The sequence below is a fragment of the Lutjanus erythropterus genome, chromosome 2 (genome assembly GCF_056507025.1).
Source record: "Lutjanus erythropterus isolate fLutEry1 chromosome 2, fLutEry1.hap2, whole genome shotgun sequence".
Taxonomy (NCBI): Eukaryota; Metazoa; Chordata; class Actinopteri; order Lutjaniformes; family Lutjanidae; genus Lutjanus; species Lutjanus erythropterus.
In genome coordinates, this window is record NC_139318.1 from 4440237 (window position 1) to 4459581 (window position 19345).

The window sequence follows — 19345 nt, forward strand, 5'->3', positions numbered from 1 at the left end:
ACGACTTAGACTCTGTTTTAAATTTTGGCCCCTTCTGTGTTTGAGTTTGACACCCCTGAGTTACATCAACAGCAAACCTGAAACGGCACATTGAACTCAAGCACCCGGGTAGCCTTTCAAGGTATGTGCAAGTGAATAAAAAATCAAAAGACACTCCAACATTAAAACTGATAAAATAATTGCTGTCTGTGGTTCTATATGGGCTGAGGCAATAATTTTGAAAAATAATAGCTTGCAGCAACATATTGAAAAAAAAGAACTATGAACTAGTTCATTTTTGGAACTATGAACTGAACTAATTCATTTTAAAATTTGTGAACTGAATTTTGAACTAGTTCATGTAGAAAGTGAATTTTCCCAACACTGTCTCTCAGTATATCTCAAACAGCCTGAGTTCTGCACTGGTGGAGACTTTCAGCATCTGTTTTGAGAAGTGATTCTTTGTTCAAGTCTTTATTTTGTGCAAAAATGGCGGACATGTCATGTTTCAGTTTCTCAAATATTAAGGTTTGATGCTTTTCCTTCTTTTAGGCATAACTAATTCTGATGAATATTTCTCACTATTTACAAACCATAAATGAACCGACCCTGAAAATAATCAGCAGATTACAGAATACAGGACTGAAAAGTAAAAAGGTGGAGCAGAAAGTGTCTGTGAAACATTAATGTTTCACAAAAACATCCTTTTGCTATTGTCACATACATTAAGTTACTTGTGTGCACATCCTGACCGTTAGTTCCAGGTAAAAGCAGCTGCAGACTAACAGTTTTGGTTCAGGATTAAACTGAACTGAGGACCAAAGGATTATGGCTGAACTGAACAGAGCAACACATTTGGACTGTGATGATACTGTGGATGATTTCAGTCGAAACAGAGGCAGGAAAAATGCACTGCACAAGGTAAGACTGTTTTAAGATTAATTTAGGCCTATAAAGTCTCCATATGTTTGTTGTGTGCATCACCCCAACTGTTTTCAGGCCGTTTGTGTTCATATTATTAGAGGTGGTGCCAGGTTTATAGTGTGCCATTAAAGAATGGGGCTTTTTACAGACGATTTAATCTGAAACTCTGAACATAACCTGCTCCCGACCAGGTTATCAGTTTAGCATCAGTTACCATGGTGATCTAGCCAGGTTAAAAGAGAGCCGCCTTCGTGACACTGAAAACCCTGGATTTAGACTCAACATAGCTCGCTAACACATTAATCTCACTTCGTAGTAGACTCCTCAGTTGTCTCAGTCATGTTGACATCTCAGTCCCAGTATACACCAATGCCCCCTCGTACTGGTTGACTAAAACCAAATACATTCCCTATACATATAATTTTAGCTATGTCATTTTCTAAAATCTTTTTATTTCAGTTCATTAAAATGTTTTTTCCACACCTAGTTTTAATTATTTCTAACATTAGATATAAGGACTAAGCGTGTAAAGGCAAATGATAGACCAGCTAGAACAGCCTGGTAAGTTCAGAAAATGACATCACTTTGCTGTACTGCAGCTTTTAAAACCAGTAGAAGACAACACTTATGACATATCATGATATAATGATACATATATTCATCCATATACATCCATATACCTGTATGAGCACAAATATGTATGTAGTCTGAGAAGACTGATCCCTTCAATGCTACAAATCTTTAACAGCAGTACTGTGTGTATGCAAGTGAATACAAATGCATACCTATGACACAGACAGTAATCTTCTACAGTCTGTCTGTACTCTTGCTGCCATGGTACCATCACAGAGAAACAGTATCCATTTCAATCAAGAGCCTTCCTCACATCAAGGGATGCAACATCAAGCTGAGGAACACATTACCATGTAACCCGAACCTCATGGAAACATCTCCTGGAACACCGCACAAATCTCTCCACCCCTGAGTCGCTTAGCCCACGCTAGCCGCAGCTATTTATAGCCATGACAGAGCAGCTAAAAGATGGCCGGAGGGTGGCGGGCCGCACGGTACGTCAGAAGAGATTGGCGCTTTCTTTGTTGTGGAGCAGCGTGTCCAGACTGCTGGCTGGATGGGGATAATAACAGATATCCTCAGTGATGTGCCTCGCAGTCCTCTGTGCACTCCTCCCACTCGCTCACTCTGTCATCTCTCTGTCTGCACGAGTCAAAGGACAGCCGTGACCTCAGAGGGCCAGGTGAGACTACATGAGAGCTGCAAGGATTAATTGATTATTTACCAATTATTAAATCATCAACTATTTTGATAATCACTTAATCCATTTGAGTATTTTTTTTATATTCTGATTTCAGAATATTTCAGATTTCAAAATATTTGTGTCTTTCCACTGCAGAGACAAGAGTGTGATGCAAGAGCCATCTTTACAGCAGTGAAATACTCCTTAGGAAAGAAAACTGAAAGCATGTGGAGAACATGGAGTTTACAAAGGTTTGTAATGAAATGTTTAAAATGGACAGAATCTGTATTTTAGAAAAACCTACCATCGTCCACCTCTCTGGCCCTTTTTTTTCCCCCTTTATGTGGGACAGTTTCAGAAGTTGATGTGAGAGTTTCAACTGTGAAAGAAAGGTCAAATGTTAGTGATCCAATCCTCAAGTACAAAAACTGCTGTTGATTAAAAGAATTTTATATTTCCAGGATGTAGTGACAAAGAACAGGAACAATGGAGTCGACTTCTCTGCTTCAGCTATTGCGGGAACATCCGTTCACTTTGCTCTGACAGTGAAAGCCAAATAAAGTGTTCTATAAGGAATTAAGCTTTTATATTTATCTATTAGCTCTTAATATCAGGCAACAACATTATCTGATCTAATTCACATTTGTATTTCATATTTGGAATCTCAGCATGGAGTGGACTTAACCATTTATTAAGATTTTTTTTTCTACTCTATGGAAACAGAGTAGCTATAAATATTCACCATTTTGAGAAGTTTTACCAAATGAATTTTGTCCATTATTTTGAGATTATTCAGTCAGTCCTCCTTCCTAACCCAGTAATTTTCATGTAGTTTTAACTCACCATTCATATCTGAAGTCCCATCCTCAGTGCAGGGTGTAAGTCTCTTGCAGGGAGGAGAAAGACAGTCAAAGCAGGCAATTACATTACATTAATATGTGCAAGGAGTTAACATGCTATTATGCTTCATTTCAATAAAACTGCAAAGCCATTAAGTCATCATAAAGACTGGTATGATGTTGTACAGAGTTTGCTGACACTTTCACAGAGGAGTTAATTTAGTTCTGTGTTTCATCATTAACATCATGACGATGGTGTTTTACTGGACTACATTATATTCAAAAATGTTTTTAATAATCTGTCCCCCTCCTGGTTATAAACAGTGAGCACAAAATGTTAACCAAAAAATAAGTACAACAGCACCTTTAACTATGACCTTAATAAATAATATCTAACTAAACTTAAACATTTCTGATAGAATGTGAAAAAATGTGAAATGTGAAAAAAAAGGGAGTCACTGAGAATAGACGAAGGCTACAAGTTATAATCACTTTCACTACTATTGTAACCTCCCATTATTGTTTCAATAAATTTATTTGTCTATAAAATGAATGAAAATAATGAAAATGTTCATTATAACCAAAAAATATTCAGTTTATATAAACCAGAGAGGGGTATTAGATCCTCACATCTGAGAAGCTGGAACCAGTAAACATGTTAAAAGATGAATCAATGAAATCAAAATAGTTGCAGATGAAATTATTAATTAACTAATAACTGCAGCTCTAACACACACGTTTAAAATGGACAGAATTTGAATTGAGCATGTACCATCATATTCCTCTCTGTCTGGCTTTCTTTTATTCTGTGGGACAGTGTCAGATGCTGATGTGGGAGTTTCATCTGTGAAAGATGACAAGCCTTCCACGTTTGCCTGAAAATTTGTTTCTATTAAATGACATTGATATTGTCCAGCTGGTTTAGACTCTACAAATAAAAAATAAGTCACTAGCCTTCTTCTTGTGAATTCTTATGTCTGTAAATACACTTCTTGGTTATTAGGATCTCCATGAGCTAACATGATGACATCAGCTGGTCTTCCTAGGGTCTTATGACAATACTGTGTGTGACAAGTATAAAACAGCAGGACAAAACTGTATCAGTTACAGTGCATACATACCACACAGAAAGGTCTATGGTGTTGAGGTTCTTCCCCTTTAAGGTTCTAGTGCCTTGCTCCATTGCAAACAGAAGTTTACTTTCATGAAAGGTTTTGTCGGTCTGTCAGTAAAAGTTGCGATGCGCTCTGATGTCATGCCCCCTGAACCTTGCAACTTGTTCCAGCTCTTGTTCACTTAAATCCAGGAGTTGTCTGAGAGTGGCCACCTGTTTTCTCAATTTAGTTGATCTCAGTAGCTCAGGGTTTTCTGCTTTGCTTTCCTCTGCATAGTTTCACAGGCAGTCACATCCACGTATGTTTGTCATTGCACCAGGTCTTGCAAAGAGATAAGGGTTTTCAGCAGGTATGCCAGCTTCATCTCTCCTTTTAGTCAACAAATTGATCGACTCTTGCATTCTCTCCGTCAAGAAAACAGGTACCTTCCTGCCTCTTTTCCCCCAGACTTCTATGCGAGTTAGCAGCTTGCTAAGTTCTTTCTCTAGAGGAGACAGGGTTTCATAAATGTCCTCGTTTATGGGATTTGTGCTTGCTGTCTTGTAGGTGTCAAGAGTCAAGCATGATGCTTCCCCGTCACATCACTTGTTGAAGATGATGACCTGTGCCAGAACCGTCTCATTTAACATCTTGTAGGCTGTTAAACTTGACTCCTGTGTCAGTTCCTTCTTTGCTTTATTCTTCCACCATCCTGAGATGGTCCCTCAGAGTCATCACAGTTTTGGTCAGGGGGATGTCATCTGGTTTGTTCCATCTCTTTTCTTGTATTGTTTGATGAGCACTGACAGAAACACGGTTCTTCCAGTTTTTTTTCCATAAGTTTCAAGATTTTTTTTTTGCCTTCCTCTCTGCCAGGTCATCATCATTCATGAGTGTTTGTCCAATCAGGACCTTCACTGCTCCTTTGAGACAGAATCCAATTTTGACAGCTGTGGATGGTGTTCCATACTCATTTTTGCCTGGACTAAACTCTGTAATCTTCTTAGCCACACTGACAGCAAACTGAAATTTTGATGATGCACATAAATCTTCAAGACCCCTCACAGTCTTGTCCATGTCTTTAGCAACCAACACAAAGCACAGTGTACTGGTGTCTTGACTTTACATGCCCATGTTTAGCATACAGTGATTCACCATACATGCAAATCAAAGAATCACTCATGATGTGAAAGGACACGTCATCTTGACGTATGTTATTTATGACCTTCTGACATCCACTGGAGGAAGCAGCTATTGGAAGCAGGAGTGCAGCGAGACTTTGTACTTTGTACTCTCTTTTGTACATTATTTATCACATGTAATTTTTTTACTTCACATGAGGACTGGTTGTTTCCACAACTCCTTTTTAACAAACATCCCATAACAATATGAGCATGGCAAATAATCCTCAAATGAAGCCTCATAGGAGGGCTGCTTCCATGTCACAAGTTGTCCTGAGTCTTCTTCCAGGACTTTGGCATTGTGCTTGAAATCTCCTTTATGATGCAGTTGATCCAAAAGAACCTTTTTTTTCTTTTGACTTTACTGGAAAGCAGAAGGAATATGTTACATCCTTCATATCCATATGCTTTTTCTGCAAATGCAAACCAGACACTGTGATCATTTTTGGTCTGAAAAGGTGATGCATTTAGAGATATTGTCATGTTTTGTACGTTATTGTACAATGTTCATATTCCACAGTGCATTCAGAATACGATTCGGTGACTGTAGGCCGTGATTAACAGCTTCAAATGGCTTCAATTACACAGTATTTTTCGGACAGTGTTTGACATTCAACTCAATTACTAAGCTGTGTTCAATTTTAACTGCTTTCTGAGTAGTTTCTTACTGACAGACTAGTTGACTAGTGTAGTGGAGAGGACACTATTCTGTCTGGTAGGGTGCTGGCTCAGGGTTTGGTCACCAGGTTCACACAGGGGTGCTGGCCAGAGCACTACTTAGGGCTGTTCAGAGTATGTGGGAATAAAAGACTGAGAGGAGGATGTGATATTCTCTTCTTCTACAAGTCTTAGGGGTATGTGTATGTGTGTGTGGGTTTTCTACAAGAAAGAATGAAGGATAAATAAACATATCCGTGAATTATCTCAACCTGTAACATATCATCAGTCTAATATAAACAGACAATAATCAAATGAGGTAGGTAATCAAAGCTTACAACCTTATCCCTCTCCCTTATTACACTAGTAAACAAACACTTAAAATACTCAGCACACAGGTCTCTAAGACTTGTCTCATCTGTCAAGTCATCATCATTTTACACATCACTTCCAGTAACCTAACTGGCATTACTACTGTGCTACTTCCAGTGACAAATTAGCGCTAAACATTGGTGATAAACACTAGTTACTCTGCATTTTAGTGCAGCGACAACACCCCCCAAACTGTACTTGAACCAGAAAATGAACATACATGTCATATTTACACCCAACGTGCAGGGACAGGTGAGCTGTAGGTGGCGATCCAGCAGGCATGGACACAGAGCCGACACGGCAGGTAATTAAAGTCATTTCGCTCCGAACTCTCGTCTACATCAGTCAGTAAAGGTTATGCACAACCATATCAACACAGAAATATAACACCAGTCATGCAATGGTTGTACTCACTTGTCATTCACACACACACACAACTTAACCCTCCTGTTATCCTCAAATATTACTAACACATTTTACACTCGGGGTCGATCTGACCCCAGGGATATTTGCCTCCAGAAAATGATTTACAGAAAACTGTTGACCAAGTTTTTGTGTCAGGCACTTTGTTTATTTGTTGAATACATAAATAACCCCTTGATAATGAAACCTTGACCTGTCCTCTAGCGCCACCATCAGGCCAAACTTTTAAATTAGAAATCTTCTCAAATTTACTGACAACATTAATGATGATGAGTGATGATGAGTGATGATGAGTAATGACTCCCCCTTTCCTCTCATAAACATATTTATTTACTTATTTTTATCTTCTTTTTATGTAATGTATTTGTGGTTAGTCACTATAAAGTCTCACTCACCCCTCCTCTTGTTATCCTTTTTTTTTGTTTATGTTTTTTTTTGTTTTTGTTTTTTGGGGATTTTTTTTGTTGTTGTTTTTTTGTTTTTTGGGGTGTGTGTGAGAGGGTTTACATGATTGAAAATTCACCCATTTGTGAAACAGAAAATCATAATGAGAACATCAGTCAGATAGTCAGAACATGGAACAGTTCTTTAGGCCCACAGTCAAGCTTCTAGTCTGCACTACTTTACACAGGATGTGCAGACAGTGTGTTCATGCTCCTTGCAGACATATTTCTTGCGTGGCGAACAGGTCATGCTGGTCTTAGAATCATTTCGGGTGGGACAAACCTGACACCTACCAATATTGTTCCCCCTCCCCCCTATGTCATGTATCAACTCAAAAGTGTCAACTCTGCACCTGCAGGTGTGGGGATGTTAGGTCACACATGGGTCACACACAGACAGACAAGTTTTATACGGTTAAAACAGCTTGGGGTCAAATTGACCCCAGAGGAACACTGATGTGTGCAATATGTGTTCAGCGCATTAAAAAATATCATCATGATAATTTTATGCTTAATCAATTGTACCCATCAAATTAGGAAAAGTCATGAAATATGAAGCAAAAAAAAAAAAAAGTCAACTATTATTTTTTGAATTATAAACATTGGATGGGGTCAAATTGACCCCAAGGATAATAGGAGGGTTAAACTGAAGTTAGTGTCCTGCACAATCGTAGCTCACCGTCAGACTGGCACACACACTCGCTTTCTACTGTGATGTCACTCACAATATAACCAACCCGTGAGCTGGCTCACCTGTAAGATTAATACTGAAATGAACACTGATGAACAGATAATTAAAGGCACATCAACAACAGTGAATACAATAAACTGGAAACTTTGGGGCCTTTTCTACAACTAGTATAAATAAAATTTTGTGTTTAATTGATAGGGAAAGACTGGGTGATTCTCTTCCCTTTCTCAGAGTTGGGCAGCAAAGTTGACAGCATCTCATCAATTCTTGGCTGGGCTGGATCTGCTGTTTTCTTAGTTGCTCCAGGCGTTAGCTTCTCAGAGTGAAAACGGCTAATGTGGTTTCTCAAGTTAGTGGTATTTTAAAGGTGTTAGATTTTTGTGTGATAGACTTAACACACAACATGTGTCTTGTCCAGTTCGTGATTCCTGGCAAGTTCATAAAATCTGAAATGTGCCCAGAGATCTGTTTTTAAAATACTAGGTTGCTACGAGGAAGTTATTTTGAATTTTAGAACTTTATTATCCAGGCGTGGCTAGAAAATCAAAACAGAACGTCTCTACACTATAATCAATTATGTTCTGTCACTGCATCGATGCAGAATCATCCATGTCTGCATTGCAGTGCATCTTAGAAATAATTAATTTTGCAACCCCTACAAATGATATTATTCTAGCAACGAGGACCTTGTTGTAGTTACTGAATATACCTTTTAGGTCATTACCCTTAACTTGGGTGAAGATCCCCATGACAAACACATTACTGTTATGAAGATTATTACACTGTGGGTTTAGCTACGGGTGGAGTTGTGTCCATGTCCTCCAAATCGCCCTCCGAGAGATATCCTTGTATCTCCTCATTTCCTGTGTGACTTTGAATGTCTTGTTGCTGACAGGGAGCCCAGGCAAGCGAGTGGGTACATCACTCTTATCCTCTTGCACTCTCGTGAGAATTGATTCTCTTGCCTAATCCTAACCCTCCTTTTCCTCTGTCCCTGTCTTCTCGACATCTACCCCATCCCTTCTCTTACCCTAACCTCCTTCTCTCCTTGCCTAACTCTAAACTCCACATATACAACATAGATATTCTAATGACACTGTTGAGCGTGCTAATGAACGCGGCCTTCTTAACCTTGTCCATCTGGGCAGTATAGTAAAACATACCGCATGTGTCAGCTTTCAAATGAAAAGTCTCATTTCCTACTCTGTAGGTGCCTTGGTCAGTACACGTGAGGAAACGAATAATAACTTGGGAACCCACTGTGGTCGTCATCAGCTCATAGATGTGGTCATTATTGAACACAGCTTGATTATCTTTATAGAAAGGCCCTGGTAACTTGACAGTGTTTCCCATTGTACCTACAATGGTGATAGAGATAGGGATGTACATTTTCAGAGGCTGGGTATGTAGTAGCATGGAGTTTAAGTGCACACGTGAATGAGTGTAGGAATGCTGCCTGTGTGAGCAACTGAGCTTTTTTGTAGTCACACAACCAAGCCGATACCATGGGGTAGGATCTGCTTAGGATCATCTGACCACCTCAGCACACCCTTCCGACCACATCTGATTCATCCAACATGCTGATGTTCCTGAGCCGTGTTATTAAGCAAAATAGCGGAGGTCATTGCCCATCATGCTTTGCGGTAGAAAACTAAAGGTTTAAGTGCAATAAATTCTTTCCTGAAGGTGGCAGAGACATGGGACAACTTCCTGTATATATGTTTTCAGCCATGCCACATCCAACGGTGCCATCCACGAGTCTGTATGACATCAGAAGAAATCACATCACAAGAAATTTGGAGTGGTTGTGTGTCCTTGAGCTCCATGCCTTCCCTGAAAGTGTCAAGTCTTGTCCTCAAACCGTTCATGAGTTACAGTCCCATAATGTCTCCCATTCAAAGTCAATGCAGTAAATCCAAGTAGGAAAATTTCCACAGTTGACAGGATGGCCGTCGAACTGACTAAGGAAGGGAGAGTGTGAGAAAAGAGGGAGATAGTGAAGGAGGGACAGATTGAAGATGTAGCCAGGAGTACCGAAATAAGAATTGGGAAATGGACTAATCTCAACCACAACCCCGCCGGAGTAGGCTGTCCTATATTTCCCCTCTGCCTAACGCCACTGGGGAGGAGGACGGGAGAGGCAAAGTAGAAAGAGAGAAAGAGAGAAGAAAACAAAAAAGAAAAGGAGAGTAAGAAAGAGAAAAAAACTGAGGAAAGAAAAGAGAGGTAAAGCGGGGGAAGGTTAGGGTTCGGATAAGGTGAGGGATGGGGTATAAAGGGAGAAGAGGGAGTGTTACGATTAGGCAAGGAAAGGGAGAGACAGAAAAGGGGGGGGCAGTTATGGCCCTCGATCAGCGGTAAAAACGCTTTGTGCTGACCAACCTAGTGGCACCGCTACCCTCGGCGTGGTGCACCGCTCGGATCTGCAGCTTATCGCTGCGCCCAAAGTTCAAATTATTTGAACTATGACCTTGTTTGCCACTGACCTTTCAAAACGCAACCAATGAGATAACAGCTGAATGTGACATAGCCAGAAGCGACACATACAAACAGAGGAGGGAGAGAAAATGGAAGAAAAGCTCATTCTCTGTGTTTCCGAGTTCCCTGAACTGTATAACACCACATTAAAGTCATACCATGATCTCGGCAGGAAGAGTATTGCTTGGCGAAATGTCAGTAGTCAGATCGGGCTACCAGGTTTGTGATTAGGCAGAGTTTACGAACTACCGTTGAGCTAAATACAATGCTAACGTTAGTTTAGCTGTTTGTGTACGTTTGATATTCCAGGCAGACACAGTGACAGGATCAGTGCTAGATAAACTGTCGTTTAGCTCAGCAATAGTAATGTTGTATCATGTTGTTACATAGAGCTGTGGTTTGTTTTTGCAGAAGAAGAGTGTAAGAAACGGTGGAAAAACTTGAGGCCTACCATGTCAGTGCCCCCCAAACAGCGACCCTGCAGGCAGCCCAGCCTCCCAAGGCTCCATCTCAAGCCCAAGGCCCCTCTGGTAAAAGAGTAAAGAGGCCACGTGCAGAGGAAGGCTTTGAGCAGGCCTTTATGTCTGCACTAAATAAAGAAGATGGCCCAGAGGAATTATTCCTCTTGAGCCAATACTAAGAAGCCTATCCCCCAAACACAGAGGAGAAGCCAAAATTGAAATTTTAACCATATTACACAGAGCCCAGTTAACACTAACCCCCTGAAATGTGATCTGTTATTTATATAAACTGAGCCCAGTTGCACCAAGTTCTCAGCCACTGAAGTCTGACAAAGTCAAATGTATGTTTTCATTAGTGTAGAACCACCTGAAAATAAGCACTGTTCTGTTTACGTTACCTGAGAAGAGTTGTTTATATCTGCAGAGGGAATAGGTCATATTCAATAGAGGCCGCCATGTGGCGCCTCATGTTTACCAAAGGAAGCCCACAGGAACAAACTAAATAGTACCTGTATATAGAGCATTTTGCATTTTTCGCGAACTTTAAACGATTAAAATGGGAGTCTGTGCAATCTGTAATTTCACCATTAGATGCCACACTAAACTCTATACACTGATCCAGAGGGGTCTACTACGAAGCGAGATTAATGTGTTAGCAAGCTATGTTGAGTCTAAATCCAGGGTTTTCAGTGTCACGAAAGCGGCTCTCTTTTAACCTGCTAGATCACCATGGTAACTGATGCTAAACTCATAACCTGGTCAGGAGCAGGTTATGTTCAGAGTTTCAGATTAAATCGTCTGTAAAAAGCACCATTCTTTAAATGATTATTGTCCTTATAAGGTTGTTTATGAGCGATATAGCTTTTAATCTGAGGGAGGATGTTAAAAAAGAAAAGTTGTTGAGTTGTATGTTCATAATATCACAGAACGAATCCATATAATGTAAAAATGTAACATAATGTAATGTAACAGCAGCACAAACTGTCTGCATCGTGCTGTCATGGTAACCTCCATTTGGTGATGCAGAGTCATTTTCCCCGTTTGCTCCAGATCATATTAACTCTTTAAATTTACATCGTATATAATCCACACAGTAAAATAATGATGAAGCAACTACAGACACTTTGAATACTTTTTACTGTTATCTGTTTTGTCTCGGTGATTTTGCAGCTCAGATCACTGATTAGAAAATTCATCATCATTTATCACAGACAGTCTTAAATCAGTTACACTCATTTTACGTTGGTTTGGTCAAAAACTTCAGTGATGTCCACGTCTCTGTCATCATAGGACAGTGTCAGACAGACTTCATCATGTTTAAATCTGCTGGATGGAGTTTTATTGTTTAATAAGCAGTTTTCATGTTAGAATAAACCGCAGCATTAAGACTGCATTTAGTCCATCAGTAATTTTCTGACATCATTTTTCTCCTGTTTTATTTGCAGCAACAAGGTTGTTTTTTGCTGTAATGTATTTTGTATGTTTTCCACAGCTCCTAATTATAACAACTTGAGGTAGCTAAGTGGCTCACGATCACTTCATTTCATGCGGAAGAAGAGTGAAATGACGCAACAAACGCCCCTTTTATGTGAGCGTGCACAGAGTCTGAAGACGAAAGCCTGGATTAACAAAGTGAGTTGATAACCACCATCGTGATACCTGTTATCTCTGATTGTGGTTTTAGGTTTTCTTGAGCCAGATCATGCAAAGAAAGCCTGGCTGTGTTGAGCTTGCTTTGTAGTACAGCCCTCTGGTGTGTTTCTGCCAGTAGTATTGTCATTGAGAAAATGTATTTGTATACTAGATTAGATGTTGTTTTTGAAGTGTTCTTGCAATGTACAAGTTAAGACTTGCCTTGTTACTTTGATGCCTTTCTGTACAGATTTTGGATGAATTGAATATTTACATAATACAAATATAATTGCATATTGCAAATGCCTTTTTTTTAAGGCTCAGGCCTGAAACATAATTTCATCAAACATAATCACGATAGTAAATTAACCACTTTACAGAAAGCAAACAGCAATGCAATGAAATGATGATAGCAATATTTCAAATGTTTATTTTATCAGTTGCAATGAGGTTAAAACATGATATGAGTGAATACAATACTTACAATAGATTTTCCATATATATTAGTTGAATTGGTGTCCGTTAAAAAGCTGTCATTTTCCTGATAATTATCTGAAAAAAGAGCAGTAATAATTAATGAAATAAATCTCAATTATTCCTTTTAAATAATTTTTCATGAAATAATTCTTCTGTTTTCAAATCTTTATCATAAAAGCAGGAGAATTTTATATACAATCACCACTTGTAAATAAATATTATATATACCCAACAACGCTACTGCGCTTTTTTTTATTATTATTATGGAATATTTTTTGTTGTTGACAAACTTCTGCTCCACACTTCAGCCCAGTAGTTGACAGTAATGCACAAATGAGCTGGTTTGCCAACCGACATTAACTCCAAAAGAAGAAGAAAGGAGACGAACACCAACGAAGAAGAAGGCGGGCCAGTGTGTGTGAGAGTGGGGGCCGAACGACCACTGTGATCGGCTTATGTGTGAAAAGAGGCCGGTCTTGGGGTTATCGCGCGAATCCACAGGTTTCACATAACTCTTGTAAACAATGAACAATGGCAAAGAGGACTATCAGCTCTGACTTTCTCCCCAGTAAACCTTGTGTTCCAGAGGAGACAAATGCTGATAATGAGTCCGACTCAGATTGTGAGGAAACGGTCGTGGCAAAAAAAGCCAGGAAATTCTGTTTTCGCGATGAGTGGCTGCGCGAGTTCACCTGGCTGAGGTATTTTAAGGAGACGGATTCAATTCAATCAACTGCAAATTCTGCTGTTGATACCCACAACATGCGGGGAACATGAAATTCACTGATAATACTGGCACCACACAATTAAAACACAACACTTTGAGCAAACACAGTGCCAGTCTGAAACATAAAATGTGCCGTGACCTGTGTAATGAAAGTGCAACTCCACTCCCAGTTGCATTTAGAAGACATGAGGCTGCTAACCAGTGCACAGAGGAGGCCGAATTGATATTAAAGTTTAACACGGCCTATTCCATTGCCAAGGAAAACATTATAGTTTCTGCATTTATTGTTCAAGTATTTATCAGTAATACAGTGAAAATGAGAGGAAATGTGAATAGTTGATTTTGGTGTGCGCCCCTAAATTTTTTGCTTGCACTCCTAAAACTTAGGGGCCACTGTGCTCCTAGTAAAAAAAAGTTAGTCTGGAGCCCTGTTATCACTCTTCTGGAAATAGCAACAACAATTATTTGAACTGCACTAATTCTGTCAAGAGCAGCAGTCAAAGATACAACCAGAGGCTTGTGGATGGCTACCAAAACCACCTAACTGAGGTGAAAATGGCTGAGGGGATTTTAACCAAATATTAGCATTGCTGTAAATATATTTTTGACCCTGCAGATTTTGTCATATTTCCAGAAGAGCAATAATAAAATTATGAAAGAACCAAAATGCATGATTGGTTTTTTGTAACAAGGACACATTTCAATTATTCCATCATAGAAAATTACGAGTTATAAGAGTCACTGGAAACTCAAAATTGCCATGATAAACATGCTCTGTACAAGTGTATGTAAACTTCTGACCTGAACTGTATTGATGCAGATCAATGTATGATTACAACCCGTATAATTTTTGGGCCAGGGTACAGGGTCCCTACTACAGCAGACTGTGTTGCCATGGTACTTCACCAGCGGGAGAGGAAAAATATGTGGTGTATTTCTCTCTGACAGAGTGCTGTGGCAGCGGCATTATTGCCTCCCACTCTGGGGATGTTCTGGAAAGCAGGTGCAGGCCTATCAGGCTCTGGATGAGGGCACTGAGCTGGTGGAGCTGCATCAGACCATCGGAGGAAGTTGTGGAGAATGACTGTTGCCTTCACCAGCTTATCCACGTTCTCTGGGCACACTCCAGTGACTCTGTGATACATCCTCCACTGTGCTGCCAGGATCCCAAACGCATTCTCAACTATCCGCCTGGCACGGGACAGCCGGTAGTTGAGACACACTGCTGTCTTGAGAGCTGACGTCCTGGAAAGGGCGAAGGAGGTCCTTGCGCAACGGAAAGGCCTCATCCCCCACAAACACATGTGGTGCTGGACCAAGATGTTCAGCACTCGGGAGAGGAAGGTCCTTGGGAAGATCCAGCCTGCCTGCCTGGAGAGCCTTTCCAAAAGGGGAGACAGCAAGTGTGCCTCCATTGGTGTTTCTTCCATAGGTACCAACATCTACCACCCGGAACCGGTACCTGGCATCGACCACAGCCAGCAGGATGATGGAGAATGTCCCTTTGTAGTTGTAGAACTGTGACCCAGATGATGCAAGAGCCTGGATAACAACATGTTTACCATCTATTGCACCGACACAGTTTGGGAAGTTCCATCTCTGCAGCAATTCACTGGCAATCGCCTGCCAATCTTCCTTTTTGGGAACAGGCATGTATTCCCCCACTAGGCTCTCCCAAACTGCTGTGGCAACACTGGGAACGATTGTTGCCACTGTGGATACTCCAACACGGTAGCTTGAGGCAATGCTGGAGTAAGAATCCCCAGTGGCAAGGTACCTATAAGGGGCACAAAGAAAGATTATAAGCCATATTAACAGGATAATACAAAATATCCAGACAGTGTACAAGTCCAAAACGTTATTTGCCGTTTGCTCAGGGACAGATTACAAGAGAATTAGAAATCTTGGAAATCTCTGTGAAGTTAAAACAATACAATAAAACATACGCATAATAAATAAATAAAAAAAATACCCCAAATTAACAAATAAAAAAATACACACAATAAAAAAAAGAATAAAGAATAAAGTGAGTGTGTGCTTGTGTTAGAGTAGATCATTTACTTTTAAAAGGTGTACATCTAAAATCTCATTTTATTTTATAGTTTTTTTTATGCTTCTTTACATTTTTGCTATCCACTTTGCTGGTGTAGTACGCTGAAATTTTCCCTGCTGTGGTACTAATAAGGGAGTATCTTATCTTATTATTTTGAGTCTGAAATATACCCCTTTAATATTCTACCAACATTTCGCTGGTGCCTATTTCCCACCCTTGTGTGAACTGAACATATCAACAGCTCAGTCAATAATCGCAATGAAAACAATAAATAAAAATTAACAATTTGCAATAATATGCTATTTACTATAATCCATGCAATGATTTAAAAAAAATAAAACTGTAAATAAATATATGTAAATATATTTTCATTGTCAAACAGACCAAACAATCTTACCTTAAACAGATGACCAGCCGTTTGTCTGGAGAGATGGGACGGTGGAATCCTATGTCCATTTTGATGATGAGAGGTTTTATCTTCTCCAGGAGGACATCAAATTGATTCTTGTCCAACCTAAAGTATGACTGGAACCTCTCATCGTGACTCCGTAGCTCTCTGACCAAGTTAAATTCCCCTTTTTCGTAGCAATTCAACAATGTACAAGTTTCATGTACCCAGACCCAGCGGCCTGTTTTGAATCGCTACTGCAACAATGTACAAACAATGTTTGTTAGTTTTTGTTTTCCTCCTGATTCTTTCATTTCCGGAGTGACAAGTACTGTTTGGTGTTGCCTAGCAACAGTGAATAGCTCACACTTGTTGATGACATGTACCTGAGCTCCACCGTGTCGGCTCGGTGCCTCTGCGCCCTACCTGGCGGTGAGCGAAGAGCAAATTTCTTGTCATGTGAAGGTCCCTTTAGGATTAGGCAAAGAAAGAAGGTTAGGGTTAGGGTAAGAGAAAGGATGGGGGTAGATGTGGAGAAGAGGGGTACAGAGGAAAAGGAGGGTTAGGATTAAGCAAGAGAACGCTGTCAAGGCAAATGTCAACACTGTGTGCATGAAGAAATCAATTCTCATGAGAGTGCAAGAGGATAAGAGTGATGTAACCCCTCACTTTCTCAGGCTTCCTGTCAGCAACAAGACATTCAAAGTCATGCAGGAAATGAGGGGATATGAGGACATCTTGGAGGGTGAGTTGGAGGACATGGACACAACTCCATGTGTACCTAAACCCACAGTGTACAGCAGTAATGTGTTTGTCATGGGGATCTCCGCCCAAGGTAAGGCTAATGACCTGACTGAACACCTACCTGCTCGGAAACTCGTCTCGTCGAAAAACATCTTCCACACTCGTAGTGATGAACTCTTAAGTCGTTGCACCCTTCTGCTAAATCTTGCCAAAGTCCTGCCATGCTACTTCACAGGAGAGCAGGTGTGTTCATCACCCAGGCCCAGCAAAGTGTGGGGGATGGGCCGTTCACTGTGCTGAGAGGCAGCAGCAGTTCACGTACAGGGAGGGGGCGGCCACTCCCCTTGACAGGCCATGAAATTAAGGCAGAGCTACAGGCTGCAGACACAACACAATATCCTGCATTCCTCTACTCTGACTCTCAGGCCTCTGTACAGGCTGCAAGCTCCACAATAAAGTTAAAAAATAAAATCACTTTTATTAGCACAACTACAGTGACTCTTTAAGACAAGTAAAAGTAAAAAAATATTTAAACAACAAACTAAAAAAAATCATATTGTATTTGCATTTTGTTGTGCTATTATATTAATTATTACATACTAAGTTAATTGGTAATGCATTAATTTGTTTTTTGTGTGTGTTTCAGAAGGTAAAAGATGGGGCTAATTCAGTCACATATCGCTGAATTCCCCCTCAGGGGTAAATTTAGAACAAAAGAACAAAATTTAGAAAAAAAGAACACAAAAAAAACACAAAATGTCTCCATCCTGCTGTCTGTGGTGTAATCCAAGTGACTTCACACGTGCGTCCATTAAGAGATATACGAAGTCTCACGATACATCGACCACCACAGAGAGCAGAGACATTTTGTGTTCTTTTTTTTTTTTTTACATTTTATCCATTGTCACCATTCACTCTAATTAGCTGCAACGCTGTTTTCTGCTGAAACTTTAAATGTTCTTATTATTAACTCATGTTTACAGTGTGTTAATAAACTCAGTTTAAAATCAACTTTATTGTGTACTTGTCTTATATGGGAAGATTATACTTCATATAGATCACAGGCTATAGAATACAAACAAATCATATTGTGGCAGCCTTTTTGTGATATCGCCAAATGTTGTATCATATCATCAAAAATTGATATAATATCTTATTATGTCAAAACTTGTGATTTACACCAGTAAGTGTGTTTGAGAGCTTCAGTTAAGCGAAGATAAGGTAAAGAGTAAAAGTAGCATGCAAAGGTAGAATGTGCAAATACAAAAATTAAAAGTGAAAAGTGAAATGAAAACATTTTAAAAATAAATATAGAAGATAGAATAGAAATAATATATACAATTGATGGATCTGTGTTAAAATATCTGTGCAAGGTGCAAAAATTCTGTGAGATATGCATATGTATACACTCAAACAGACTGTTTGTATAGATGCGTGCAATGTCAGTCATTTACTCTGTTTTACAATGATCTAAAGCACAAATGGAAAAGCACAAGGGATTTAATTTATTCAAGGTGTGTCCAAATACATCTTTGCCATTTTGTGCTAGGGGCGCCCTACCCCACTCTTTGCACCACCGGTGCAATGCAGGATACACCTGTCAGATGTGACCCAGTGCCCTCATTAATTCACAGGCGAGTTCAGGCCGAACTTGCAATAAACCAATCAAAAAATCAGCTCTCATCACCTTTAAGAAGCAGGTCCATCAGCAGTGCAAGCGGTGGCAGCATGACAGCAGGTTTACCAGGAGGAAACAAAGAGAAAAGATTTTGAAAGCAAGGAGATGGATCTCTTGGTTCGAGAAGTGAAAGCGTGAGAGCACGCAATATATGGAGACAGCAGGACGTCTCCAAAACAGCTTCATGTGGAAATTGTTTATTTTACATTAACGCCTGCAAAAACCAACACAATAAATAAAGCATTAATGTCATGCAGATATGTAACTGGTTATGTTTTACATGGAAGCACCTTGAAATTGTGTTGTATTTTATAATTAATTATTATTATCATCATTATTATTATTATGAAACTCTGCTGGTTGAGGAGCAGGAGAGAGAGAGCCAGGTGGAGGAGCAGATATGCGGCTGTCAATGCTCCTCCTTCTCCTCTCCCACCTAATCCTCAAGTGCAAAATTACATACAGATCTATCCAACCAGCTCTGACAGAAGCACACAGACCTTTTTCTCTCCGGGTCGGGCCGGACTCATGTGGTCAAATATAGTGTCTTGTATATTTTGTATGTTGTACATCATAATTGATTAGTCCTTGTTTTTCTGCATCACTACAAACACGCAGACACAAACACTACAGCTGTTCCAGCTGTCATGCTGACTCATCTGATAAAGACGATCTGACAGGTGTGATCCTGTCCTGTGAGCACTTTGCAGGTCTGTTTACATTTATTAGGCTTTATAATTAAAAAGTACATTTTTTTTTTCTTATTAGTGAGATTAACATTAAAGATACAATTACACGTACGATTATTTAACATTAATGAAAGGTGTTCTGTGATTGTGGAGATGTGTG

The 19345-nt window shown here is 39.8% G+C and overlaps 1 pseudogene; it reads right to left on the reverse strand.

Annotated features, from left to right (window-relative positions):
- Window positions 1-2634: 2634 nt before the first annotated feature.
- Window positions 2635-6619, reverse strand: LOC146331058 (uncharacterized; annotated as a pseudogene).
- Between the last annotated feature and the right edge of the window lie 12726 nt (window positions 6620-19345).